Here is a 26,847-nt window from a genome sequence, read left to right as displayed (position 1 = left end):
CCTTCCTGTCTTAGTCACTTTTCTTCTGCTGTGAAGAGACACCGTGACCAAGGAAACTTATAAAGAAAAGCATGGGAGTCTGCGTACAATTTCAGAGGGTAAGTCCAGGATAGGACGATGGGAAGTCCAAATGCATGCAGGTGTGGTGCTGGAGCAGTAGCTGAGAGCTCACATCTGATCTGCAAAGTTGCTGGCAGAGAGTGTGCTAGACTGGGCCTAGCATGAGCTTTTGAAACCTTATAGCCCACAACCAGGGACACACCTCCTCCAACAAGGCCACGCCTCCTAATCCTTCTCAAACAGTTCCACCAACTACAGCCCCAGCATCCAAATCTATGATCCCACGGGACCAGTTCTCATTCAAACCCCAAGCTTTCAGCAGGACATGTTTGTTTACTTCTACTCTGGTCTCAGAAAGTTGATGCTGGGAACAGGGTGCAGATTCTTACAAGGCCCTGGTGTCCTGGACCCTCCACAGCCTGCCTGCCCCCGTCTTCAATAAATGGGACCATAAAGGTTTCTTGGTGTATGGGCTTAACTTCTACAGTCCTAATTTATACAGATAGTAGATGTTGGGCCATGTGGAAAGTTAGGGAGGTGAAGGGTCAGCAGCCTGGAGTCCTCAGAAGCCCCATGCTGTGTGTAGGTGAAGACACAGGGACTATCCTGAATGAAGCTTCCTCAGGATGGAGACCACTGTCAACCTTGGCATACCAAAGCCCACCAGCCCCTCCATCTTCATTTTATCCATCAGACGCCTATGTGGGGCTCATCACCTATCAACATAACCCAAACGGATAAGAAAAACTAACCCACTTGATCCCTTGAAATGACCTATGTGTCATCTCCCACCTTACAGATGAGGAAGCCAAGGCGCAGAGAGATCGCAGAGCTAACACAGGCAGAGTCAAAGTTCCAGATTGGGCCTCGTGGCTCCAGAGTCTGTGCTAGATAAAACCGCTCCACTGTGCAGCCTCCGTTTCTCCACCTGTCCTCAGTCCTGCTCCACAAATGGGTGGACTTTCTCACCCATCACGGCAGTTCCCGCGTTCATGTCTCTGTGACCGGCGTCCCCTGTGTGTCTTGGGTGAGCCGCGTAGCCTTAAGAACTGCATGCTTTTTGCTTTCGTTGTGGTGACAAAACACCTTACTTACAAAGGCAACTTAAGGAAGGAAGAGCTTACTTCGGCTCATCCTGTGAGGGCTCAGTCTATCACTCAGGGAAGTCACAGATTCTGGGTTCTGCAGATAGCTGGTCACATTGCAGTGACAGTCAGGATGAAGAGTGAAGAAGTGGGGTCCTTGGTCTGCTCCTTTATTATATTCGAACTGTCACTCCAGCTTATAGGATAGGGTAGGACTTCTCGCTTTAATCCAATGGAGAAATTGCTCACAGACATGCCCCAGAGGCTTATGTCCCAGGTGATTGTGGATCTAGTCAGGTTGACAATATTAATCATTACCGGTACCCAACTCTCATGGTCTGTCTCCCCATGGTGATGCTGTTGCCCTAGTCAGCTAAGTGGGCAGTCATTGTGATCACAGAGAACTTGACACACAGGTCTATGTAGAAAGTCCTGGACCAAGAGGGTATCACTGTCCCAGCCTGGGTGTCCAATATGTGGCATACAATTAGGTCTAGTTTAGGAAACACTGGGGAGTAGAGGGTGGGGGGGGGATCAAGTTCCATTTCTTGTCCTTAGAAGCTTAGAAGCTCAGAATCGGGTAGAGAAACTGACTCACCACCAGCCCTGATCCATGGGCATGCATTTCAAGAGAGGGGCAAGAGCCTTCACAGAGATAGTCCCCAGAGTAAGACACAGTGCTATCCACTGGAGGAACTGGGGAGGCTTCTTAGAGAAAGCAGCCTATATGCTGTTATAAGCAGTGGGACATTCATTCCCCTGGTGGGAAGGGACACATGCAGGGACTTTGGGCTGGTGGAACCAGAGACCAAGGTGGGAAACTCTCAAGAACCTGCAAGTGCAGTATGCTCGGCTGAGACCACTGACCCCGCTGAGCAGAGAGCTGCATGAAGGTAAGGTCACCACTGCCTGCTGAGCCTCAGTCCTCCTGCTGCCACCGAGCACTGTGCCCGCTCATCACGCAAGAGGTTATGTAGCAGAGAAGCATTATACAACAAGGTGGCCTATTTAGAAAAAGAATGCCAAGTGACTGATAACTGTCAGCCTGTGAGCAGAGTGTCCATCTGGGGTGAGAACACAGAGTGCCCGCATCACGTACACTGCAGAGCTCCTGCGAGTCTCTCCGGCTAGACGCACAAGGCCCTCAGGAGCAGCGGGGTTCACAGAAGGCTACTGTTTCCTGTCAGCCTCCAGGCGTGGGTTCCAAGCCAGTTCACGCATTGACATCCTCCCAGACAAGCCATAACCAATCATACCACTGTCAAACTGTGGCTTCCCTAGCCACAAAAGGCCAGAGTGCCCCAGAGCAGAAGACTCCGTCTCTTTCAGAGGGGCAGCCAGGGGGCAGATGTGGGTGTTTGAGACCTCAGTGCTGGTTACCGCTCAGTGACCTTGAGAGACCCTCTGGAGTCACCCAGGGAGGCTGTGTTTGAAAGGCTTTTTTCTTTTTGACATTCTGTTAGTCTGACCGCCCTGGGGGCTGCTCCAACAGGGGCAGTCAGACAGCTCTACTCTGAGGACCTCATTCATTCATTTCTTTATGTGGAGGTCTCTCAAGGGCCACCAGACACCAGAGGGGCCATGGTGGGCGGAGCCGTACATCCACAGAGTAGCTCCCAGCTATGAGGGGTCGGGGGACCGAGGCACGGACATGCCTAAAGAATCTTCCGGGCAAGTGAACCAGACCAAAGGCTGCCTCGGAGTTTAGGAAGGCATCTCAGAGAGGGTTACTCATTTGCGACATTTGTTACTCAACTATTGTGTGACAGGCTAGGCTCTGAGACACAGTAACAAAGAAAACGAGTGAGCACTGGGCCTTGGACTCTCACCTTCATCCTACAGGGAAGCCGGAATAAACCCAAAGTGGGATGCATGACAGTCCAGGAGGACCATCATAAGAGCAGCCGCTTGGAGGAACTGTGTGGAGACAATACATCTTGCTTGTTCTTCAGTCTGAGAGAGGTGTGATATAGAGGCAGAGAAAGGAGGCGGAAAGACGGGACAGTTGGCACAGGTGGAAACAGAAGGGTTATAATAGCAGGCAAGGAACACAGGGCTTGATGGTGCCGCCAGCTCAAACCTGAAGAAGGTTCCTGGTACAACGGGAAGGTATAAGGCATCATAGCACCAATATCACCAAGTTCAACACAGGCATCTTTAGTCTTCGGGCAGGCCCTGTGACATTCATCTCTTGGGCTACATGTTCTAAGGACACTTGTTTTCCTACAGAAAATCCTGCGATCCATTGTGATCACGTCAACAGCAGACTGGAAACTTCTCGTGGCTCTCTCCTTACACAAAACCCATTCCAGGCTCCCCTGGCTTAACCTTCAGCATCATCTGGCTGCACACTGGACTCAGGAGAAGCCAAAGAAATATTTGGTTCTTTGGCTAAATCTGAATTCCCCATTACCTGCTTCTCTGGAGTCCCCCCCCCCCATTGACTCTTCCTCCTGCCACCAAGATTCCCCCAGGAGCACACATTCCTATTAACCTTGCTAAATCCTTTTGACTTTGGCATGCCTGTCTCCTACTAGGAGAAGCCTAACTGATACAAGGTAGAGATTCCCCTCCCCCCCAAAGGTGTCCCTTCTCTCAGGAATGCCATCTCCTCCATCTCCTAAGCCCACTGCCCTTCTGGTTCCTCACTCACTTCCCTGGCAAGCTGCAGCACTGTCAGCTTATTTATCAGTGTTATTATTATGATTTGTGAGACAGAGTCTCATTGAGCCCAGACTGGTTTTGAATTCTCTAAGTAGCTGAGGGTGACCTTGAGCTGAATGAGCGTCAGCACTGGGGGTTAAAGCCGCCTTTCAAAGCAGGTCTAGCCCAGGAATATCACACAGAGAGAGCAACGAGAATCTGGGGTACATCACGTGGTCTCTTCAGTCTTGGTTCGCAGCAGTGACATGGGACTCCATGCATAAGATTGGTATGAGGCTTACAGACGAAGCTGTGATGTGCTGCCTCATGCTACGGCTCCCCAGGTCAATTAGTGACATAGGCCCCGCCCGCGCGCGCTCGTAACATTCATTCATATATCAAACCCCTTCCCGCCTGCTCGGTGCCCAGCACAGGACACTGAAGCCTCAAAGACAGGGTCGGGGCGGGGAAGCCGGTGCACAGGCGCCAGACGTCACTATTCGCGGTGAGTTGTCCTCACACACCCACGCTTTTATTATTGAAACTAATAATGACGCTCCTTCCCGAGTCGCCGAATGATGAGAAACGGGAAGTGTGGGAAAGGGATCTGTTCTTTATTTTTAAAAACTTCTTTTGCACCGCTTCCTAAAATCTGAACCTTTCAACTGCTCTCAAAAGCAGCTCCGTGCAAGGAGCCCTAGCGGCTAGGGGGAGCCAGAGACCGGCAGTATCACGCCACGCCCCGGGCTCTACCACCCAGGGACATCCCAGCTCCAACCTCGCCTTCTCCGTGCCTTGCTCTCCCGGGTCGCCGTCAACACAGGCCCCTGTGCTTTTCCCTCCATCCTGGTCCTGCCAGGCGACCCGCTCCCAAGCTGCCCACCGCATTCATTGTCCTTCTCCAGCTGCACTAGTCCACGCTCAGCAGAGTTCCGCCCTCTTCCCACTCTCCCATTGGCTCGCACTGCCCAACCGCGCGGGGACCCGCCTAGCAGAGTGCCCGCGGCCCGGCTAGGGGCGGGGGTTCTTCTGGCCCCACCCTCTGAGGGCGGAGCCAGGCTCGCGGGCGCTCGGGCGCTGTCTCGGCGGGGCTCGGCTCAGCTCGGCTCGGCTCGGTCTGCAGCTCGGGTGGGGGTGGGCGGCTAGTGTGACAGCGGCGGTGGCAGAGGCTGCGGCGCGGGGCTGAGCAAGCGGCGAGCGCGGAGCGGGTAAGAGGAGGAAGTGGAGCAGCGGCACGGAGCTCCAGAGTCCGCTGCCGAGCTAGGTCCGCCCAGATTTGCAGAGCGAGCCGTGTTGGGACCTAGGCAGACTTTGCCGTGCTCCGGCTACTGGCGCCCCGCCTGCCCTGCCCTGCCCTGCCCTGCCAGTCCGAGCTCGGCGTTCCGCGCCTGGACTTTGCCAGCTCGGTGGTCTGCAACTGCTTGATCCGGAGCTCCGAGGCGGGACGCGCCCGGTCGGATCATACCGACCCTTCTCCACCCGTGTTCCCTCCGCCCCCGGGTCGACGCAGGGTGGCCCCGCTCCCGGACCTGAGTATAGAGGAGCCGGGACGCCCACCGGTCTCTGGCTCGGCGAGAACACAAACCTTCAGTTGCCTTTGACCGGACTGCCGGACTTGAAACTATACTGGCGCCGCCCGGGTCCAGCGCACCCTGAGGGGTCCCTAACAGACAGGACAGTCAGACTGAACCCCTGGTCTGGTGCTGCGAGCCGAAGCTGCCACCTTCCTCCGCCCTGGGCTAAGGACTTGAGGGTGCCTGCACCAAAGAGAACACAGGGGCTTCTTTTGCCCCAATCTCCAGCGAGCCGAGGTTGCAGGTGAGAGTCCCGGATGCGCGGCGGGAGCGGTCCCGGGAGCCTAGGCAGGGCCCGGGTCAGTGGAGGGCGTGGAGGGGACACCCGCAGAGAGTCAACTATTTAGGAGAGGGCGCGCAAAAGATAGTAGAGTGAAACCTGCACTTATTGAGTGCCCATTGTGTGCAGGTCCGAGCCCCGCCCTTGCACAAATCGTTCCTTTTTCCAAAGCTCCGTGCGACCCCTCCCTGAGATAAAAGCTATTGTGATTGCTATGGGCGCTGACGGAGGGGGAAACTGAGGCGTGACTGGGCTGAGAATCTCTACTTTCAGTGCGGAGGATTAGACTGGGGAAGAATAGAGAAGATAAAGAGAGCTAGTGTAAAGAGCCAAGAGGGAGGAGAGAAGAAAGGAAATAGGTAGCTTGCAAGCCAGAGATTGTTGACGTGGGGGCCACAGGGACACCTAAAATCCTAGCACTGATCTTGAAACTGAAAGAGGTACTTCTCCTTACCAGCGACTCTTGGATTATAGACATGCCACCTCCCAGGAAAAGTGACCCAGCATTGAGGGCAGAAGTGGGAAGCTTCCCAGTTCCAAAAGGTCTCTTCCTGGGGTGCAGGTTGCAGGAACAACCGGCCCCCCAGAGCCGGCGTCTCCAAGTTACTGATCTTTTAGGGACTCACCATGTTGGTTGGTCCCCAAATCACAGCCATGTGGAAGTTGGAGTTGTAGGTCCCTCAAAACTCACCCTCCTTCCCTTCTTGACATTATTAATGGGGACACTGAAGACTTGGGGAGGGGGGAGCAGGGTTGCCCCAGGCCCTAAAGCCGGTGAGTGGTTGAACAAGAAGAAGACCTGAAAAAGATTTCCAAACATCCATCAAGGGTCCTCTCTTCTTTCCAGCTCAGACCTTTGGGGTTTGTGGCTGGGTTTCCTCACCCCTGCTATGAGGTTGGGGTGACCATGTATGAGGCTGCAGTGAGCGTGTGTGATTGGACTGGGGCTCAGATCAAGGCTTGGCCTCAGTCTGTGTTGCTGCAGATGAACCTGCAAGGCCCTTCCGGCCCAGGAGAAAACTTCTCCAGGTTTTATGGTTAGGACTGCCAGGTCTGGGACCACAGCCCAGGGGTCTCGATTCCTCTCACTGCCTCTGGATCTGTGTAGGAGGGGGCTGTTGTGATAGAATATTTGGTACAGACTCTGTGGGCCCTTGTTCTGGCTGAGGAGGGGGGAGGCCTTGGTCTGGGCACTGTGGCCTTGGCTGGGACTGCTCAACCTTTGTTGTGTTGGGCTCCCTGGAGTCTGGGGAAATTACCTTGGAAAGTCCCTGGGAGATGGAGCAGGGTCTTAAAGACTAGAAGCCTATTCCTGGGGTTGGAGGGGTTCAGGGAGTCTAGAAGGCAACGAAGGGGTTTGGGATTCCCCCCTCCCCCGCCTCAGCCTGAGGATCCAAATCCTCAGAATAATCCTTGCCATCTAAACAGAGCTTCTCCTTTGATGAACTAATTTCACACCTGTGATCTCATCTCACCATGTGCTGGAAGGAACATGATGGAAAGGGGCTGGGAATCTCGGGTGAGGCAGAGCAGGGGTTTGCGGGGAGCCTCCTTCTGATGTGGTACCTGTGAAGTGAAGTCTAAACACTGTTACCTGCTCGGATAAGGGGAGGATCCCGCAGACAAACTGTTGAGTGCTGAGGTGTTTGTGGAACGTGCCCGGTATGGGCTTGTTATTTGGGGCTACCCTTGTGTGGGAAACTGAGGCCCAGAGAGGTGAAATCTTTGGCCGAGGCCTGCTGAGTTTGCTTCAGGAACTATTTGAGCATCAGTTGTCTGCCAAGCAGGTGTAGAACTTACTTAGACTAAGTGGCAGACTGGAGGCTAAGTGACTGGCGGCCAGTGCTGTGGTGATGAACATACCCTGTCTCCTGACCATGGGGCAGTCTTGTCACCCTCTGAGCCCTCTGTTTTCTGTGGGAGTGGAATGGCTCTTCCCCCAAGATTAACTGAGCAACTGAACTGCAGATACACACAGTGCAACCATCCATTTCCTTCCCTGTGGAGAAAGGAAACTGGAGTTTTGACCAGGAAGTCTGGAAAATCCTCAAACTTGCTTGAGGGTAGAACACAGGTGGCTGTTGCAGGCCAAGAGACTTTGACTGACTTTACCAGGCCCTGGGCCAGGCCAGACTCCCTGGGCCACCTTTCCTGAGTTACAAGACCTCCTAGAATCTGTTTGGGGACACTGGTTAGGGGCTCTGGATTCTAACAGTCCTCACACCCACTTCCTGTGGCTTCCTGTGGGGCAGGAGCTGGTGTCCATTCCCTTTGGCCCATTGTCTGGCCTCCCTAAGCGCAGGGCACAGTGAATAATTTATCATTCCCCTCACTGGGAGGCAGGCTAGGGAAATAGCTTTGCCGGGCTTCCGCCCCACCAGAGGCCAGAGGCTCCAGATTGCCTCAGTCTGGGTTATGCTGAACGTGCACGTGTGAGTGAGTGTGTGTGTACACGCGTGTGCAGGAGGGAGGATGGAGCAGGACAGGCGAGAAGGACCTACTACCCTCCCTGCCTTCTACTGCTGGGAGCGGGGCAGGTACCTATAGGTAACAGTCACGATCAAGGTCGCTGAGCTATAGGATCAAGCTGTAGGGTTAAGATTCCAAAGATGTGGGGGAAGGACAGGAGAGAGTGGCCAGGGAGGTCCTCAGGGAATCCTCCTCGAACCACCTGTTCAAGGTGAGACCGGAGGCCAAGGCATCCGACCATACGCGGTCACTCTCTTTTGTGCAAAATTATCATAGTGAGGCTTGCCTCTCAAGTTCATTGTGGGTGCCCATAAGGTCACAAGAGTAAAACAGGGGGCAGCAATGGCAGTCAGTAAAGAAGTGAACACACAGGGCAGCCCCTGTGCGTCAGGGAATGCAATGGCACGGCAGGTGGAGGGTGAGGAGAATTCTGGAGCGGTAATAAGGGTTAATGATTCAGAACCAGCGCTAAGCAAGCCAGTGGGAGAGGAGTGGAGGCCCTACTTAGAGCCCCTCTGTGAAGTGGGGACCAGGCCTTGGGTGTGGCTCTGCCAGCCATAGCCGCTAATGGGGCCTCAGGTTCCTTGCTCATCACTGTTTAACACACCACATGCGACCACCAAGCTACCTTTTTGCTTGTGGGATAATCTGGGCCACATCCCTGCCCCTCCTCTGCTCACTTCTATCTGCTTCAACCCAATTTGGATCACAAATCCCACCCCCAAATGTTCCTGAGTTGTCCAACCCTCTGGGGTGCCGCCTGTAAGTGTTTAACACGTCCTAGCAAACATAGACTGATAAAAGTAATAATATTCTATAGTTTAGGAAACGCATGTACATTTCATTCTACCATGGTGATGTTAGTAATGGCAATACCCTTCACTACTTAGGATGAGCTGCACACTGTAGACACACACTTTATACAATATCCATCATGGTAACCCTGCAGAGGGTCTGTTTTTGCCCAGAGACTGGCGCTCAGAGAGGCGCTCTGTCTTGTCCAAATTCTTTCAGCGAAACCTCAGGGAACAGGGAGTCAGGCTTGCATCTATTTCAGTGGGAAATCTTTGATCCTCTCCGTCACTGCACGGAGACTTAGCCAACTTTTAGGAGCCGTTCTATGCCCTCAGCTCCACCCAGTACCTCGAAAGCATCCTTTGTATGTGATGAGCCTACACTTAAGCCTTCTTCCCTAGGCCAGTGTCTGGCAGGGCTGGGCTGAACCCTGGTCCTGGTGCTGGCTGGTAGGGTATATTGCCGGCAGTGAGTCAGCCCCTCTGTGTCTTGCTTAGTGTCCCCATACCAGCACCTCTCTGAGCACCAGTCTATGGGCAAAAACAGACACTCTTCAGGATTACCATGATGGATATTGTATAAAGTGTGTGTCTACAGTGTGCAGCCCATCCTAAGTAGTGAAAGGTATTGCTATTACTAACATCACCATGGTAGAACGAAATGTGCATGCATTTCCAGTGTCCTTTGTGACCCTGGCAGAAGGAAGAGGTACAGGGCTCAAGGATGTGGGAGGACAGGCAGCTGTGATTTTAGCCTAGCTAATCTCTGGGCCAGGAGCGCTGTGGTCACTTGAAGGAGGGTGGTGACCTGGGCTACAGGCAGCATGGTCATTAGCCGTGATTGAGAGCTGGCGGGGTTAGGCCAGGTTGGCAGGACTAGAGGCCAGCTGGCCGGGCCACTGTGGGGTCATTGGCAGGGCAGCCGGCTTCTCCTTGCCTTGCTGCCTGTAGGGTGCCAGAGCTTTGTGGGCCATGGTTTGCCTACTGTTCTGCTGTGGTTAGGGCCTGGAGATGGCTCTACCCAGAAGTCCTTGAGACTCCCTCTCAAGCAGGCAGAGCCCAACCTTCCCATGGCCCCCATTCACTTGACTAGCCTGGGGACGGGGATAGATCTGTCTGCTGGCCAGCCTGCAGAACCCTCCCCTGAGTGCCCTGCTGGGTGTCTGTCACATGGTAGCTGTCCAAGGATAGGGGAGACAAGTGGCCCTGGCACAAGTCTTTCAATTCTGACGTCTGTTTTCCTACCTATGAGCTGTTAGCGGTATGTGTGGGGCCTAGTGAGATGCAGACAGAGTACCTGCTGAGGTCTAGCACTCAGACAGGTCCTCCCGTGAATCTCCTTGCCTTGCTAACTAAGAGCCCAGGAACCGAATCCAGGGCACAGCAGGGAGGCCTTTCTGGAGGAGGTTTTCTGGGTGAGTTTGGATGGGAAATGCAATGCTGCTCCATGTGTGAGCATTGTGATTAGATAGTTGTTGGCCTGGGAGGGACCTGGGGCTGGGATTGGGGCAGGGAGTGGGTCTGAGATCTCTGGGGACCTGACATCTTCTCAAATCCCGTGTAGCAGCAATGGTTCAGCTGAGACAAGACTTTTGGGATCCCGCCAACAGATACAGAACAAGTATGAATCTTTTTTTTTTGTTTTTTAAACAGGGAGGTAGCATTACCCCATCCTTCATCCACTGACAGGTGACACCACTGCAGACTGTGGGCTGTGGGGGAAACACACTGACCACAGGTAAATACGTGGGTGCCAGAAGTCCAAGCTGAGAAGTGATTTCTTGAGGCTGGGCTGGTCCCGCTCACATGGCTGAGGCAAGTCACCTCATCTGTAAAGTGGGGCTCATTACATCACCTCCTTCCCAGGGCTGTTGTGAGGATGACATAGATCCTACACAGAAATTGTTCAAAAGGCCTCACACAGCCTGGGGTTTGGCTGAGAGGTGGAGCACTTTCTGAATATGCTCAAGGCCCTGGGTTCAATCCCTGGCACCCTGCACACACACATGCACACACACACACACACGCACACACGCACGCACGGACACACACGCACGTGCGTACACACACGCATGCGCGCACACACGTATGCACACACACGCACGTGCAGACACATTCACGCATGCACACACACACACACACACACACACACACACACACAAAGCCCTAGCACGTAGCAAGGACTCGGTGAATGGTAAACTGTTGTTATTCACGTCACCAGTGCCAAGCAGGTTGCTGAGAGGGAACAGGTGCTCAGGAAGAGTATTGGAATGGATCCCAGGCAAAGGGCAGTTGCTCTGCGGTGTGAATGAACAGGCTGATGAGGAGAGGAGGACACAGGAACAAGGACAGTGCAGAATGACTAGGGAGATCAGGGCCAGGATGCCTAGCGGAGCATCAGGGAAGGCTTCCTGGAAGCAGTGCTTGTGAGCTGGGCTCATGTCTTTCTTCCTAAGGGTGGCCAGGGCCTCTAGCCTCTGCAGTCTGGCCTCCTTCACTCCCTTGCCACCTCTCTGTCCACAGTAGGAGGGCCAGAAGGCAGATGGGGAAGAAGTATAGGCAGCTCACCCACCCGAGAGGCCTAACCTTTCCCAGGCTGGGGGCCGAATGCACAGGCCTGCTTGGAGCTCTTTTATCTTCTGACTCACAAAGTCGCCAGTCCCAGTGGGGTCCCTGGCTTTCCCCGTGTAGCTGTCCAGCTTATGAAGGAGTGGACTCTATGAAAAGTGCTCTACCTGGGCATGGTGGCCCGCATCTCTAATCCCAGCACACAGAAGGCAAAGGCAGGCAGAGCCCTATGAGTTCAAGGCCAGTCTGGTCTACACAGTGAGTTCCGGCACAGCTGGGGCTCTGGAGAGGGACCCTGTCTCAAGGAAGAAAAGAAAAAAGAAAAGGTGCCCCCCCAAACCATTTCATCGTCCCAGTTAAGAGACTCAAAGAGATAGTTCTTTCCTACGTAAAGGGAATCAGGACCCCTTCACTCCAAGAATCCTAAAAAAAAAATCTCACCCAGAGGCACCCTGAGGTCAGGGTGGGCACCCTTAGGTTTATCTTCGCTAGGGTTGGCTGTGAAGGCTGAGGACACTCTGCTCTCTGGTCCATGGGATTAGAGTATTAAATCCCTTTGTTCCCTAAAGAGGTTCCTGGGGTAGCTGTGGCTGCAGTAACTCCTGCTTTCTGCTACTCTGGGAAAGCCTGGACTATTCCCGAGGAAAGGACTGGGCTCAGTTATCAGAGTTTCGGGACATTTCAGTACAGGGCATCTGAGACCTGCCTGTGGCTTCCAAGTGCTGCCCGGAGCATCCCACAACCCTGCCCATTGCAGGAACAGCTCCTGGCCACACTGCTGACTGGGGTCTTCTCTGAGCAGAGACGTGACAGGCAGGAAGAGCTTCGGTCTGACCGGCTTTGCTCCTCCAGTGTCTGTTTCGAGCCTTGCTTTCCTCATTCAGAGAATGGAGGTAGCAATAATCTTTGTCTAAGATGAGACCATGCATGGAATGTGCGTGCCTGACATGTCATGTGATCAGTGCATGGTGAAAGGTCACAGGGAGAGCAGCAGAGGCCTCACTGAACTCAGTCCCTGGATTCACTGTCCCAACCACCTGCTTGTACCAGGTTTCTGGGGTCGGGTTGGGTGGGGAAGGGTGAGTCCTTAGACTTGGGGTTCTTTCCATTGTCTTCTTTAAAAAAAAAAAAAAAGAAAAGTAATTTGTATTTATTTATCTCATGTAGATGGGTGCTTTGTCTGCTTGTATGCCTGTGCATCAGAGGCCAAAGGGTGTCAGGTCCCCCTGGAACCGGAGTTACAGACAGTTGTGAGCTGCCAGGGAATTGAACCCTGGTCCTCTAGAAGAGCAGCCAGTGCTCTTAACCACAGAACCATCTCTGCAGCCCTCTTATTGTCCCTCTTTTCCGTAAGTGATAGTCAGCACTCCATTTGCCCGATTTTGTTTTAATGGTCAAAGCGTCAGGCTCCCTGTAACAATGGAGCCTTGTGTGGTTCTGCTTGTTTTCCAACCCGGATACCCGGCGGTCCCGCCCACAAGGCCCTGATCCCACCTGGGAGAACTGGAGAATGTCAGAGGGGTGTTTTGTTTTCCAGTGAGGGGAGGGTGTCTGGGGGACCTCTGTGCAAGCCCTCGCCAGCAGTTAGCCCCGCTGAAGTCAACCCCTGTGTCGCCAGCCAGTTGGGTTCAATGACTGTCGTATATAGTGTAGGGTGGAGCCGGTGGGGTTAGAGGCACAGAAACTTGCACTTTGAGTCTCAGCTTTGTCACTTACTGCAAGGTGACAACGGGCAAGTCATTTCATCTTTGGGCAGAGTTTTCCTGTGTGAATGAGCCTGTTGGGGACTCATGCTCAGTCTGCTAGTGTAGCAAGCTGGGGGCCCCATGCCAAAGCACAATGGCTGATATAATCCTCTCAAACACAGGGTTCCGGGGCTATCTCCTCTCCATCTCTGCCTCCCCCAGCAAGTCAGGATGAATGGAGCCTCCGATGAGGCCTTACCTTATCTTCCAGTGGGCAAAGTGCATGAAGACATTAGTGGTAGGTGCATAGGACCCGCTGCAAGCCAGCTCAAAGCCAGCCCTGTAGTGGCTGTGTTCAATGTTTCCTAGAGATGACAGATGCCACCACTAGTCTCTGATGCTTTTTCAGGCCTTGCTACCCTGAGCTCAGGTCTCCTGAAGGCCAGTAAGGGAATATGGAACCCACAAGCTGTGGTAGAAAGTCGTCATTGGTAATGGAGGATGTGGGAAGCACGTGGGACGATGTCTAAGCAGGGAACAGGTGGTATGGTGTGAAGGGCAGATTCTGAACTTGGGAGGAAGCCTGGCAAAGGGACAGTGCAGGAGACAGGACTGAGAAGATGCTGATGGTGTCTGCAGAACGTAACTGCACAGGCCTAGGACACAGAACCCCTGCTGTTAGCCCCTAAGGAGCACCCTTCACAGCTCACACCTGGGCATCAGTGACAGGGGCGGTGTCTCAATGCTCAGAGCAGAGTCCTGTGGAGAGAGAACCTCCGCATGCTACCTGTAACATCCCACAATCTGTCCTCATTTCAGTCACTAAGCTTGTCTGAGCCTTAGCTGTGCACCCGTGAGCCTGGGGGCACTTACTGTCCACGCTGTTCGAAGATACAATGATGTAATGGGTAAGACAGCATCTTAGGTTTCACAGGAAGTTCTGTAGCCACCCTCACCCTGCTCTCCTCTGTGCCATCCTTACGGCCTCTCCAGGAAGTTCTTTCTGGCATCTCACTGAAGTCCATTGTTCTGTAGCTGGAATCTCTTTCATCTTCTCTGGGGACTGTGCAGAGGCAGACTGAGCCCCTCCTCCACCCTAAGGCTCCCAACAGAGAGGCAGGGAACAGAGCAAAGGGACAGCCAGTTTTCATCCTAGAGTGCAGGGTCTCAGCAGAGCCTTCTGCCCAGGGTGGAGGGTAGGTAGGTATGTGAATTGTCCTAACTAATCACACCCCAAACAGTGTGATTCTGGGGCAGAGGAGAGAGCCCTGGCCTGAGCCAGAAGCCTGCATGCTGGTGGCCTCCTGTCCTGCCATGGGGCTTCAGGCTACTAAACCTCTTTCACCCACAGGGTTCTAGAGGATTTCTGCATTCTGGGGCCCAGGTCTCCCCAGCGAAGATGTGCAATTTAGCTTCATGGTCTTTTTCTTATTGTTGGGCCCCAGACAGCCTGAGAGTAGAGAAGGCAAAGGTTCTACTGGTGGCTGGTAATGGAGGAGCTGAATAATTCATCATTTAGTCTGAGGCTCCCAGAGGTGGCCCTGAGCTTACAGTCAGTTGGCGATCAATTGGCGATTCCTGATGAGTGGAGTGATGTCTCCCTCCTCAGACCAGACAGTGGTCTCTTGGTGCTACCTACCCAGCTAACTGCACAGCGGCTCTGAGCACTTTCCCTTCAGTAGAACCAACCACCCTACCATCTCTTCAGTCGCTGCAAGCGAGAAACCAGAAAGAGGTTCAGCGAGGCTGGTACAAGGATTGGCTAGAGATCCCACAACCTGTTTGGAGGGCTGGATAGGGACCGTGGAGAGTCCCCTCTGACACCCAGACCAAGCAGGACCCTCTAGATGATGGGCAGGGGCGGAACACAGGATAGGCAGGTGGTTGTAGGCCAAGCCGGCCCCATCTGGGAGAGCTGGGCATCAGGCAGAACTCTGCTCTGTGGGCAATGGGCAAGGAGAGTAAGCCTCGGGAGTATGGATTCCTCTCCCTGGGTATTCTGGACCCCGCCAGCTCTACAAGCCTTGGGAACTTATGCATTTTGGTATATGCATCATGGGGTACTCAAGATTCCTTTCCATTGCCTTGGACACACATCAGTGTATCCTTGCAAAGCATTACTATTGCAGTGTCTCTGAGTTCCCCACAGTCTGTGAGGAACATTTGTTAGGAAGGCAACGAGGGTAGGTTCTGGAAGCTTCTGGTGGATCTCAGGTTCCTCATCTCCACACACACAGCTAGAGACCCCGTGCCGGCTCCATGAGTTGAGTGAGGGAATGCTCAGCCTATGCCTGATGTAGTTTTGTGGTTTTTACCATCAGCCTCACTTTACAGATGAGAGGACGGAGAGTCGAAGCAAGGTGACCGTCTGAGGTCACTCCGTGATGTGGTTTGTTTCTCCAGGCTTCCAGTCTGTGTGTGTGAGGCGGGTGGGTGGGTATTTGTTTTTCCGACAAAACCTCGGTTTTACCCTCAAGTGAACTGCTGCATCATTTACTCAGACTCCTCTATGTGTGTAATGCTGGTGCCTGCTGTGGCCTCTTGTCCACAGTGCCAAACAGCGCTTGCCTGGAACGTAGTAGATATTTTTAAAATGACTCGTGCATTGAGTGTGCCAAATGGTGTAGGTGCAGGAAGCTGTCTTCCAGGCAGTGGAGGCATGTGTCATGCCCAAAGGCTTCCTTTCCTCATCATACCTGAAAAACCATTTGCACTGTTTGGGGCGGAAGCCTGGAGTGGGGAGATGGTTCTTATCATCCTACATGGATGGGTCTTACAGAACTTGCCTGCTTTGCTGAGTGCCTGTTCTGACTACACCTGCAGCCCTGACTATGCTCTGGTCCCAGTCTCCCCATCCTTCCATCCGGCTGTCCACACACATCTTCCTGCATCCCAGCCCTCCTTCCTTCTCCTCTCATGCTTCTCTGAGTGTCTTTTCTAATCGGCTGGTCTTATTTGCCTTCCTCCCTTCATTCCTATCCAGCCAGCTGCTGGTGCCCTGGGCCTGACTGAGGACTCCATCCATCCTGGTGAAGGATTTCTGCAGTGGCTGTACTTGGCTAGCATGACCACACCCTTCTGGCAGAAGACAGGGAAGTCGTGGTGCACAGAGTGAATGCTGGCACCGGACTTCTGCCTCTGCCCGTCTCACCACCCTGAATCTCCACGATAGTCTAGGGAGGAATGTGGACACCTCCTCTGCAGACAATGCATGCCTGGTCCAGCAGGCGAAGTCCCAGCCCTGCAGCTAGCACATCTCCAGGCCACCCTTGACTGTCCCCTTCCTCTGTACTCTCTTTGCAGGTTCTATGGTCTCACCTTCTTTTCTGTCTGTCACCAAGAATTGGTGGTAGGGGCAGAGGTTGGACTATCTGCCTCTATTAAATGGTGAATTCAGTGTGGCCTTTCCTGGAGACCAAACACACACACACTGACCTGCAAGGGACCTGAATTAATCCCCAACTGTGCTCTGGAGAGCCATAGCCCCTCTTATATCATATAACTTAGAACCTTCTAATGGCTTTTCCTGTGTTACAAGCAGGTAGTGGATCAAACTTGTGACATTCTGTGTTGTGCTTTGTTTTTGAGATAGAGTCTCGTTTAATCAGGGCGGCCTTGAACTCCCGGCTGTCCGTCTGTTCATCCGTCCATCCATCCTTCTAAGTGTGCTCCTTCTAAGTGTGATTTTAGATGTGCCTTATTATGCCAGGCTCCCAAGTTTGTTTGGAGGCCTGGAACCTGGGACAGGCTGCTAGGTCAGTTGTCCCCAGGCTGCCTTGCCCAGGAAGAAGTTGGTTTCTTGGCTTAGAACTGTTTGCATTCCAGAGACTGTCTTGAGCACACCGGTGCAAGACAGGCTTGGCTATAACAGTAGAGTTTCAGGCTGTAGGACACGTGGAAGGTAGAGATGTGTGGATTCTTCGTGCACCAAACGGACCTGTCTCAGGCACCGACTGCGGGCCAGGCACACAGCCAGCCCTAGGAAATGCCAAGACACGTCTGACTAAGAATCTTCCATTTCATTTCCCAGCCCACTAGGGGTTTTTAAAGAAAGACACATACAAGCCTTAAAAGGAAGAAGCAAGTCTTTAATTGTTCCAGGTCGTGGTGGTGGGTGGGCGGGTGACACATTTATTCTGTGCGGTGGAGCTGCACCTAGAGACCCTGCTTAGCGTCAGTTATGAGCTCCTGAGGACCAATTACCCTAGGCAGAGATTCTCAGCTGCTGTAGGAAGTCTGAGGAGTCAAATGGAGTGTGTGAGGCCGGAAGAGGAGGGAGTGCGGAGAGCACAGGATGCTGCCTCCTGACCCGCTGGCCTGGACTTGGCATTGTAGTGAGATGCCACACGGAAGGTGGGGCGGGGCAGGGGTGGGGTTCAGCAGTCTCAGCAAAGTAAGAACTGGATCAGAGGTGTAGAGGTAGCAGTGTATGGGGATGCTTGCTCCTTGAACAATGGGAGCAGTGGAAAACCACTGGAGAGGTTGCTGGGTAGATAAGGAATGTCAAAATACCAGCTGAGTGGGCACCTAGCTGACCAGGGGGCCGGGGCCAAGTCACAGTCATCCCAGTGTCCCCAGTGCTTGGCTAGTGCCCAATTGGCATGGGTGGACCAACTGGATTTTTAAGCAGAGTCTTCTCTACGATCCTCGGGTCCTCTTAGTGCAGTTAGGCAAGGCTAAGAGAAGTTCTGGGCATGCCCACTTTTCCTCTGGTCTTGAGGGCCTCCTGGTTACCCCAGCTGGGAGGAATCAGAGGCCCCTGGATTGGGTTGGCCACCTTTTGCCAGTGAACTGCACTTCTCTTTTTATCTTGCCTCAGCAGTCGGTAGCCCTGGTCACCTCACTAATCACTCTGCTATGTCCCCAGATCTCACAGCCGAGCAGAAGTAGAGCTGGGGAGCTGAGTTGAGTCAGGCTGAAATGAGGGTTAGTGCATGCAGCTGACAGTGTAGGGACTCTGGAAGATTCCACAGTCTGCCATCTTTAGTTCTGTCCTCTGTTGGATGAGACTAATAATAACTCCCATACAAGGCGTTTGTGCTGATCTAGGGAGATAGCATGGATACATATTATAAACCAAATTAGGGGCTGGGAGCATGGCTCAGTGGGTAAAGTGGCTGCCTAGAAATCCCCGGGCTCCATCCCCAACAGTGTATATAACGAGGTATACTGGCACATGCCACTCTAACATCCCCTCCCTTTCCCTACTGGTTTTAAGGAGGTATCAACAGGGCAGCTGATATCATTTCATCAGAGCCCAGGGCATCCATTCCAGGCACCAGCAACCTGGCACCGTAGGGTGCTTGGTTAGAGCAACTCTGGCCAGGATGGGGTCTCAAGGGCTGGCTCTAGAAAGCATCCTATGCTCCTGAATCCTGAGGGTCCCTCCTTATGCCTACAGCTCCCAGATGGTATCCCTGGTCCCATCAGAGCAGAGTGGAGAACAGACAGCTGGCAAGGCTGCCCCAGAGACAGTCCAGATGTTTTCTACGCTTGGGTTGGTGGGTGGGAGAGGCCTAAGGGTGGCAGCAGCTGAAAGGATGTAATAAAGTAGCAATATAACTTTAGCTGGTTACTGAGAAAAGACAGTCCCCAGTTCTCTCGTTCTCTCTCTCTCTCTCTCTCTCTCTCTCTCTCTCTCTCTCTCTCATATAGAATCAGGGGCTTACGCATTCAAGACCTTGTGCATACTAGGTTAGCACACTAGCACTAAATCATCCCCCACCCTCTAACCCACGTCCTGTCTTTCTGACTTAGAAAAGGTGAGTATCAGACTTGGTCTGGGATTCCACACTTGCGCCTGTGCACCCTTGGATTTGCAGTTGGCCTTTCTGACCTTGATTGAAAGGGGTTGCTGAAGCAGCTTGATCTCACAGGCCGGGCTGAGGTCAAAGCAAGCAGGGTGTGTTGGGAAGGAAGAGCCAATTCCAGGCCTCAGCAAAGAAATAGAGAACTTTAGATACTTGATCCTTGGTCTCCCTCAGCAAAAAAAAAAAAAGAGAGAGAGAGACTATTTCCACGGGGCCCAGGAAGGAGCAGCAGCGGAACTGTGCTAGCACCTGTCACTCCAACTCACCCCAGCGCCTGGCACTTTCAGGGGAGCCAGGCAACCCTTCAGGCTCAGGTGATCTAAGGGGTGCATGCTGCTTTGAAGGAAAAGCAGAAGCTACTTCTGAATTGAGGGGCCCTGGGGACACAGCCCCAAGTACAGCCCAGGGACTCCAGCAGCTCAGACTGGCTTCCTGGTTCTGGTGGCAGCCAGACCGTGAAAGATGGGTTGTGTGAGCCTCATTTGCTTCCTTTGATGGAGCAGCTGGCTAATTAGCTGCTGCGTGTGCCTGACAAGGGTGCCCTACATGTTTCAGGGTCAGTCCTCAATAGACCACATGTGTATTCGGCAGCCAACCTTGGGCATGAGGCTGTGGTCCTACTCACTGTCTCACCCCCTGCTTCTTAGCTTGTCCCTCAGATGACCTTATGGTACAATCACTGTGTTGGGGACTCAGGGAACAGAAGACAGCCGTGTCCTGGGAGCCCCAGTTTGGGGTAGATGGAAGGGCTCAGAGAAGGGTCAGTGGTGGACAGCAGCCTGAAGGTGTGTCATTGGCGACCCCTAACCCAGGGAGGATTCTGCTGGCCCTATGTGACCTTAGGCAGCCGATCTTCCTCTTTCTGCCCCCGTTTTTCCATCCAAAATAGGGTATTTTGAAGAGATGGTACCTGAAGTTGTCAGCAAAAGTGAAGCAATGTGGAGAAACTATGATCAGTAAAAGCAGAGGATTCCTAAAGGCTCTCACCCCATTTCTCCACTTTGAGGCTGTGACGGGTCACTGCTGCTGGTGATTGGGCTGTACCGGCTTTACAGGAGCAGGATGGACATGATGACCCTGTCCAGCAGCGTCTAGTGCTGGAGGGTGAAGGGACATCTAGGGTTCATGGACAGGTTGGGTGACTGGAGGGAGTGGCATCTACCAGCCATGCTGTGCTGCTCTAGGGCTGAGTATCAGGGAGGCACCGACAGCCTCTGCCTTCGTGGCTGGCTGGGGAAAGGGCAGGTATGGCAAGAGGGCCTGTCTTTACAGTCCTCTGAGATCCTTGTTCTTCTACAACCATAGATTTCTCTATCCCCAGATCTTGAAAATACTGACTTGACTCAGGGGGCCTTAGAGCCTTGGTTCTACGAAATCATTACTTGGAACTGGCCTTAGCGGGTCATAGAATCCAAACCTGCAACCAGCCAAGGCAGTCTGTCCCTCCATGGGGTCCTGGACCACCTTGAGGCTCTCCAGTGACCTGGCTCAATTCAGGCCTCAGGGCTGCTGTGAGGGGGCCACGTGGGTTTGCCAGGTTCTTCTGGGCAGTGCAGGCCAGGCACCGGGTTCTGTTTGGCTAATAGAAGGTTGGATGTGTTCTAAGCATCAGCTTCCCACCAGGCACCAGGGAGCTTATTAAGTAGCATCTGGGGCCCCCCTGGGTTCTCCTGGGTGGAGGGACAGCTGGCAAGAGTTTCACAGCCTGGTCCCAGAGGATGACATTTTTTTTTTTTCCTTTTTCTGTGGAGTATGGCTTCTCCCAGCCCCTCTCCCCTGGGGAATGTCTTCTGGGACCATTCAAATAAACAAACAAACCAGCCTTTGGGTGGAACAAACCAATCCATAAGATGGCATTTTGTCTGAAAGCGGAGAGCTGAGGCTGAGAGCGGCTGAGCAGCGGCTGCTACTGAGTGCCTACTCTGTGCCAGTCCTGGCCTCAGCATTGGGTGCCCTGGCTTCCTCTAACCCACCCAGTGCCCATAGCGAGGATCCTTGGTGTGGGTCCTGATGTAGCCTAGCAGAGTCATGACTGGGAATCAGTGTCTTACCCACCCTGTGCTGCTGGAGGACGGGGTTGCTGAGAGTCAAGGAAGGGGCCAGAGGCAGTGTCTTCTAGACAGTTCCAGGGAGGGAGGAGCTTATCCTTATGATTATAGGAAATCACGCTTTGCTATATGTTTGAATCTTTCCTACTTCTGGCATCCTGTGTGGAACTGGAGAAACGGCTGGACTGGAGTTGGGGATTGTGGCCCTGTCATGCACATAGCAAGTCCTTGCATGTAGGCCAGTTGAGTGTGAATTAAGTGAAACCAACTTCTGGTTCTCAGAGTCCCTTCTCCTCTACAAACCAGGCAGAGGCTGCTTGGGGCAGGGCCATGAGACCGAAGCACCAGCTCCTTGCTTTCCCCTCCAGCCTGGTCTACCTAATGAGTTCGGGACTAGCCAGGGCTATTACCATAGACCCTATCTCCAAACAAACAAACTTAATACCTGGTTGAGCCCTCCCAGAGCATGATGGTTCATACGCAGCCTAAGCACCTACAGAGTGATTCAGAGTTCCTGCAGGAGCACGCTCACAAGAGAGGCAACAGCCGTGTTCCCTTAGAAGACATGGCCTCGGGGAGTTCCGAGTGTCCCCCTCAGCCAACTTCCAGGCTCTCCCACCGTTGAACATAGATACACGGGATCTCAGTTCTGCACGGGAAGACCAGAGTGACACCAAAGGGGGCTGTTGGGGGATGGGCAGTGCTGCTGCAGATGTCTCTGGTAATCCAATCTGCCCCTGTCTGTGAGGGCTACATGAGTCAAAACAGGAAATGCCTAGAACAATGCCTAGGCATGGCATATAAGCTGGAGGAGCTATATATAGCCGAGTGTGATTGTGACCATATGCAATTTACTCATGATGCGCTGGCTGCAGGACCTGGCTGCCACTACTGAAGCCAGCCCTGGGGATAGAGGCACTGCCTGGGTGGCTGTTGAGGGCTCTATAGGAGTTTATCAAGCAGAGGCTGTAGACACGGGTTCCGCACAAGGGGAACCCAGAGCTAAGTGGAGTCCCTGGAGAGGGACACAGCTCCAGGTGGCGGGGCTCCCTGCGGCGCAGAGGGCGGAACTAGAAAGGTGAATTGAGGCCTGGCTGAGGAAAGCGTTGCACATGACATTTATCCTTGATCTGTAGGTGTGGAGTAAGGTGTGAGGGCCTGCAGTGCCACCATGGGGGGGCTACTTGTGTACTAGGGAGGATTTGGGGGGTGCTGGGTTTGCAGGGGGCAGGTGGATGCTGCTCAAACCGGGTTTGTTCCTGTCATCGACATCACCGTTGAGTGTGACTTGTGTACCTGGGTTCTCTCCTCCTTCCAATAGATCAGACCCCGTGGCTTGCTCTGTTCAGTTTGGCTCCACGGTAGGGGATGAGTCCTGCTTTTGGCAGAAGGCCTGGTGGGGCCAAAGTCACCTGGTAGCCTGCTCTGTCCCCTGTATCCCTTGCCTTCTTCATCCTTTGGGGTTCAGGCAGATCAGGTGGCCCACCAGGACTGGCCCGATTCACTGCTCCCCTGAACTGGTGGCTTCAGGGCAACCATGATCCAGATTCCATTCTGTCCCCAGAATGTTTACGTCCCGTAGGTTTGTCTCTGTGCTCCAGAAGCCTGTGTGCTGGTGCCAGTGTGTCTCCTGGGTGTGTGCATTCACATGCATGCATGCCCTGTGCATTTTTGCCTGTATGTATATACGTTTGTGTGTAAGGGGCACACTCCGTGTTCTCTGAGCACTTGCAAAAGCTCTGGAAAGTAGCAACAAAGTGAGGTGACTCAGAAAGAGCTCCAGGTGGAGCAGAGCTCACACCCTTGCCCTGGGGAACTGTGGGTCAGCGCAGACACAGCTGACTGCCTGCAGGAGCCAGCCTGAGTCTTTGGCATGGTGCTTCATTTGGGTGATGCTGCAAACAGCTGAAGGCATCCTGAAGCCTGTGGGGCAACCAGAGCTTCCTGCAGGAGGAATTGAGCCGTGACTCTAAAGAACACAGCTGGGAAGGGGTGGGAACAGGAGCAGAGTCTGCTGTTACAGGTTAAGGGATCCGAGGCAGAGGGAGTGGGAGGGTGGTTCTCATCTCCCTGGGAGTCAGGAGATGGAGGCCCTTGAGCTGCGGGATGAGAGGGGCAGGCTTAAGGGAGAGTGATGGGTTCCTACTTGGCCATTGTGGTGCAGAATCGGGGAGGGGTGGAGGTGCAAGGCAGATGACCCTGGCAGGCTACTCAGAGCCTAAGATAAGTCCTGGTGTGTCAAGGTCCAAGTGGTTGAGCCCAAGATCTAGGAGCAGAGACAATGGGGGCATGAACTGAACAGCCATGCTGCCCAGGGGAGAGAAGTAAGGGCTGGGAGCTGGGAGGAAGGGAGTCAGGCCAGGGCTAGCCAAGGACGGAGAGGTGTCCTGCCAGGAAGCTGCTGGTGAGCTTGATGGGACAGTGGGAGGAAGTGGTAACAGGAGTGTGGACGAAGGAGAAAGGCGAGCAAACTGGTTTGGGATGTGATGGCCTAGGACACTTAGGCCTGTGTATTCCCGGCTAGAAGGAGCCTGTCTGTAGGGGGTCTAGGCACCCTAAGGACTTGTTATGTCTTCAGAAACAGGGTTGGAGGGTGCCTGAGGAGGCGCTCTTTCCATATGGGCATCTGTGGGACATAGAAGCCTGCGAGAGACAACCTGGCCAGAGTGCTGCCCACCTCCAGGCCTCCAACTGCCTTGGGTCTGTAGAGCAGCACCCAGGAGGAGTCTCCTGGAGCAGGCACGGATCGGGAGTGGAGCCTGGGAATGTGTGAGGCTGGCCTGCTCAGTGCTTGAGGGATTGCCTCATGGACGTTTCAGACAAGAAGGTCCTGGAGGGTCAGAATGCTGATTTGCCTGTTTGCAAAGAGACCACGCCCAGCCCCTACCCTGATCCCAGGTCTCAATTACTGGGAAGTTCTTCCTTTGAGTCTAGCCTGTGTCTTTCCTGCTGTGTGTTCCCTCCTGGTGAACTTGTTCAACCCTGACCAAGCCTATCATCCGACCGAGCAAGCGAGCGAGCACTTTGAGCGGTGGCCAGTGTTTTTACAACTTGTTTTCATGGAGTTGGTTTGAAGTCTCCCTGCATTCTCAGAATGTCAGACCCGCCCTGGTTCACAAGGATTGACCAAAAAAACAGGGTCAGAGCCAGCTAGGAGTCTGAGGACTGAGTCATTTTCCTGGGACCGTCCACAGAGCCTTCCCTTTTCCTTCTAGTGTTGAGAGGAAGGAAAGTGAGCCCAGAGGACCAGGAGGCGACAGCTGCGGCATGTGGGGACATCCAGATGATGGAAGCAGTGGGCAGAAAGGAGCAGAGGGGACATGGCCAGGGCTTTCATTTGGGAAGACCTTGGATCGAGTTCATGTTCTGTTGCCTCGCTGATGGTGGTCTCTGTGCTTTCAGTTCTCTCATACCGGCAATGACACGGACCCCTCGGTGTCTGAGTTCACACGGCCCAGATGCAGGAGTCATGTGAGAATGGTTTTCAGGAATTCTACTAAGGAAGAGAGGTGACCTCAGCCAACCCCGTGCAGGAGCTCTGGCTCGGTCCAGCAGACTATTGGGAGCCGATGACAGCTGTGCCCCAGTGGTCACACTCCAGGAGCAAAGATATAGTTGGTAGAGGGATGTCTGTCTTGGAGGATGATGGTCCCCTGGGGTCCAGGAATTCTAGCAGTCCTAGGGAATTTGGGACCCCAAAGTCAGGTGCTTGCCATCCAGAGGATGACGTGGACCAGTGTGTCCTCCTAAAGTAAAGGGTTCCTGGAAGGTGGTGGAGCCTGGCAGTGGCTTTAGCGTTGATAGGATTAGGAGATAAGGCCTGAGGAGTGCTGACTGCCCAGAACCCAGCCCCCTCCACCACCATGAGTGACAGCCTGTAGGCAGGGTGCCGGAAGAGACCCCAGGGATCACACAGTCAGCAGAGGCATCGCCAACACCCGGGGTTCCTCCAGCCCGGGTCTCCTTGAACTCAGCTTCCAGGTGCCCCTGTGCCCCCAGAGGACTGGCAACAGCGTGTCTGCCGCTTGCCAGACTGTGGCACTTCCTTCCAGCCCAGAGGGCATCAGTGAACGAAAGGACACTGGCCTAGGTCAGGCCATGGAGGAAGGACCTTGGCTGGTCCATCTTTCATTGCACTTGGCATTTCCTCCCCGGGGAATTCACTGCTCAGTCCTTCCACGCTGTTCTGACCCAGCTGAGTCTGGCTAGCTCTGGATGGTCTCAACGGTGTCCACCCTAACTTTCCTATCCTCTGACATCATAGGCGATTTCACCCACAGTTTTGCCTCCTGACTCAGGCCACTAGGAGTCTAGTCCTGAAGAGCGTGGGCTTGGGTTCTGGTCCAGCCAGATTCTATCACCTGCTGTGTGACCTTGGCCAAGTTCTCTTCCTTCTTTGAACTTCAACGCCTCAGGTTCCTAACCAGACTTGGACGGATGTTCCTCTAAAGTCTGCTGATTTTAGTATGGTACCCAGTAAATCGCTGGTGGTCACAATGATGCCCAGAGACATGAGGTGACTGGCCTGTGATCACACAGCAGAGGGGGAGTGGGGGGAGGTCCAAGGCCTTCTAGCTCTATGGCCACTTCACTGCACTTTCTCAGCTCAGCTCTGGCCCAGTTATGGCCTCTCTTTGCTTGGGAAGTAAGGACAGACGGAACCATGTGCCCCCTCCCTCTCACCCTTCCCAACACACACACACACACACACACACACACACATATGCACACACTCTGTCCGTGTCCGTTTGTCTCACAGGTGTTGCAAAAAGACTTTATGATCATCTGGGTCTGGTCCTGCTGTCTGCCACATGTCACTGAACTTCATGTTCATTTTGAGGCAAAGCTGAGCCCTGCCCTGAATCTTGGAAAACCCTCAGGCCCCAGGGGATCAAGGTTAGACCTAGAGTGGTGGTCTAGACTCCTAGAAACAGTGCGAGGAGCTGAGCTGGGGCGGTGCGGCCAGGAGTCTACTGACTCCCGCACAGATTTGACCCTGTGCTAGGCAGGAGCTGAGACTGGGGGACAGCTTTGACCCCCCACAAGAAGATGTCTCCCTCCCTGCCCTCAGCCACCACCTCCACCACACAAAATTCGTCTCCATTATTATCATGGCTCCTCCAATCTGTGCTCTCCGTCCATGGGGCCTCCAAGAAAGCTCTGGAAATGGGTGGTGGGCCTCTCAGGCTTGGGAGTCAGAGAATAAATCCAAGAGAACTTGCCTGTTCCAGGATCTCCTGCTGCCAGCATGGATCCCTTTTAAGCAGCGGAGCGAAACGGTGTGTGCAGGCGTCTCAGCCTGTCTCTGGGATATTAAACAACCAGCTTGGCCTTTCCACCATGGCAAGCATGTCTTCCTTGTAGGAACCGAACTGCATATGTAAAGAGGCAGTTTCATGACTTAATATTGAGTGTTTGTATTCCTTTATTTTCCGTGTGTGTGTGTGTGTGTGTGTGTGTGCAAATATGCAAATATGTGTGTGTGTGCTGTTAAGTTGGGAACATAGGTCCCAGCCCCTCGCATCTATCCCAGCCCCCAGGCCTGGTCTGGACTTTAAATGCCAGCAGGCCAGGTCCTGTCAGGACCACTCCCCAGGGTACTTAAGTGATCCCCCAAAAGAAGAGCACGTGGTCTCCCTTTCTTGCTCCCAGGGGTGGCATTTCTGCGGCTTCCCGGGTTCCCCCTCAGGGCCACCCAAGAGCGCAGATCTCCCATTAAACCTGGATATTTCTTAGTTCGGCTTGTTTTGATTTGGCTTGATTGGGAAGTTTTGAGTTGGCAGGGAGCTAATATTAAGAAATATTCCTAACATTGTGTGTGTGTGTGTGTG

The 26,847-nt window shown here is 53.6% G+C and overlaps 1 protein-coding gene across 2 annotated transcripts in view; it reads left to right on the top strand.

The window, feature by feature from the left end:
• Positions 1-4,907: 4,907 nt before the first annotated feature.
• The window catches only part of Gdpd5 (glycerophosphodiester phosphodiesterase domain containing 5), a 77,064-nt gene continuing 55,124 nt past the window's right edge, over positions 4,908-26,847 (top strand). The window contains exon 1 of one of the 2 annotated variants that reach the window (XM_048435059.3): positions 4,908-5,606. The gene's annotated coding sequence lies outside the window, so the exon portion shown is untranslated. The remainder of the gene's footprint in view (positions 5,607-26,847) is intronic. The other variant, XM_048435060.3, reaches the window with a different exon arrangement.

Source organism: Myodes glareolus, chromosome 24 (assembly GCF_982192425.1).
Source record: "Myodes glareolus chromosome 24, mMyoGla1.1, whole genome shotgun sequence".
Classification (NCBI taxonomy): Eukaryota; Metazoa; Chordata; class Mammalia; order Rodentia; family Cricetidae; genus Myodes; species Myodes glareolus.
Note: the sequence above shows the minus strand (reverse complement) of the source record. Positions and strands in the feature narration are given on the sequence as shown.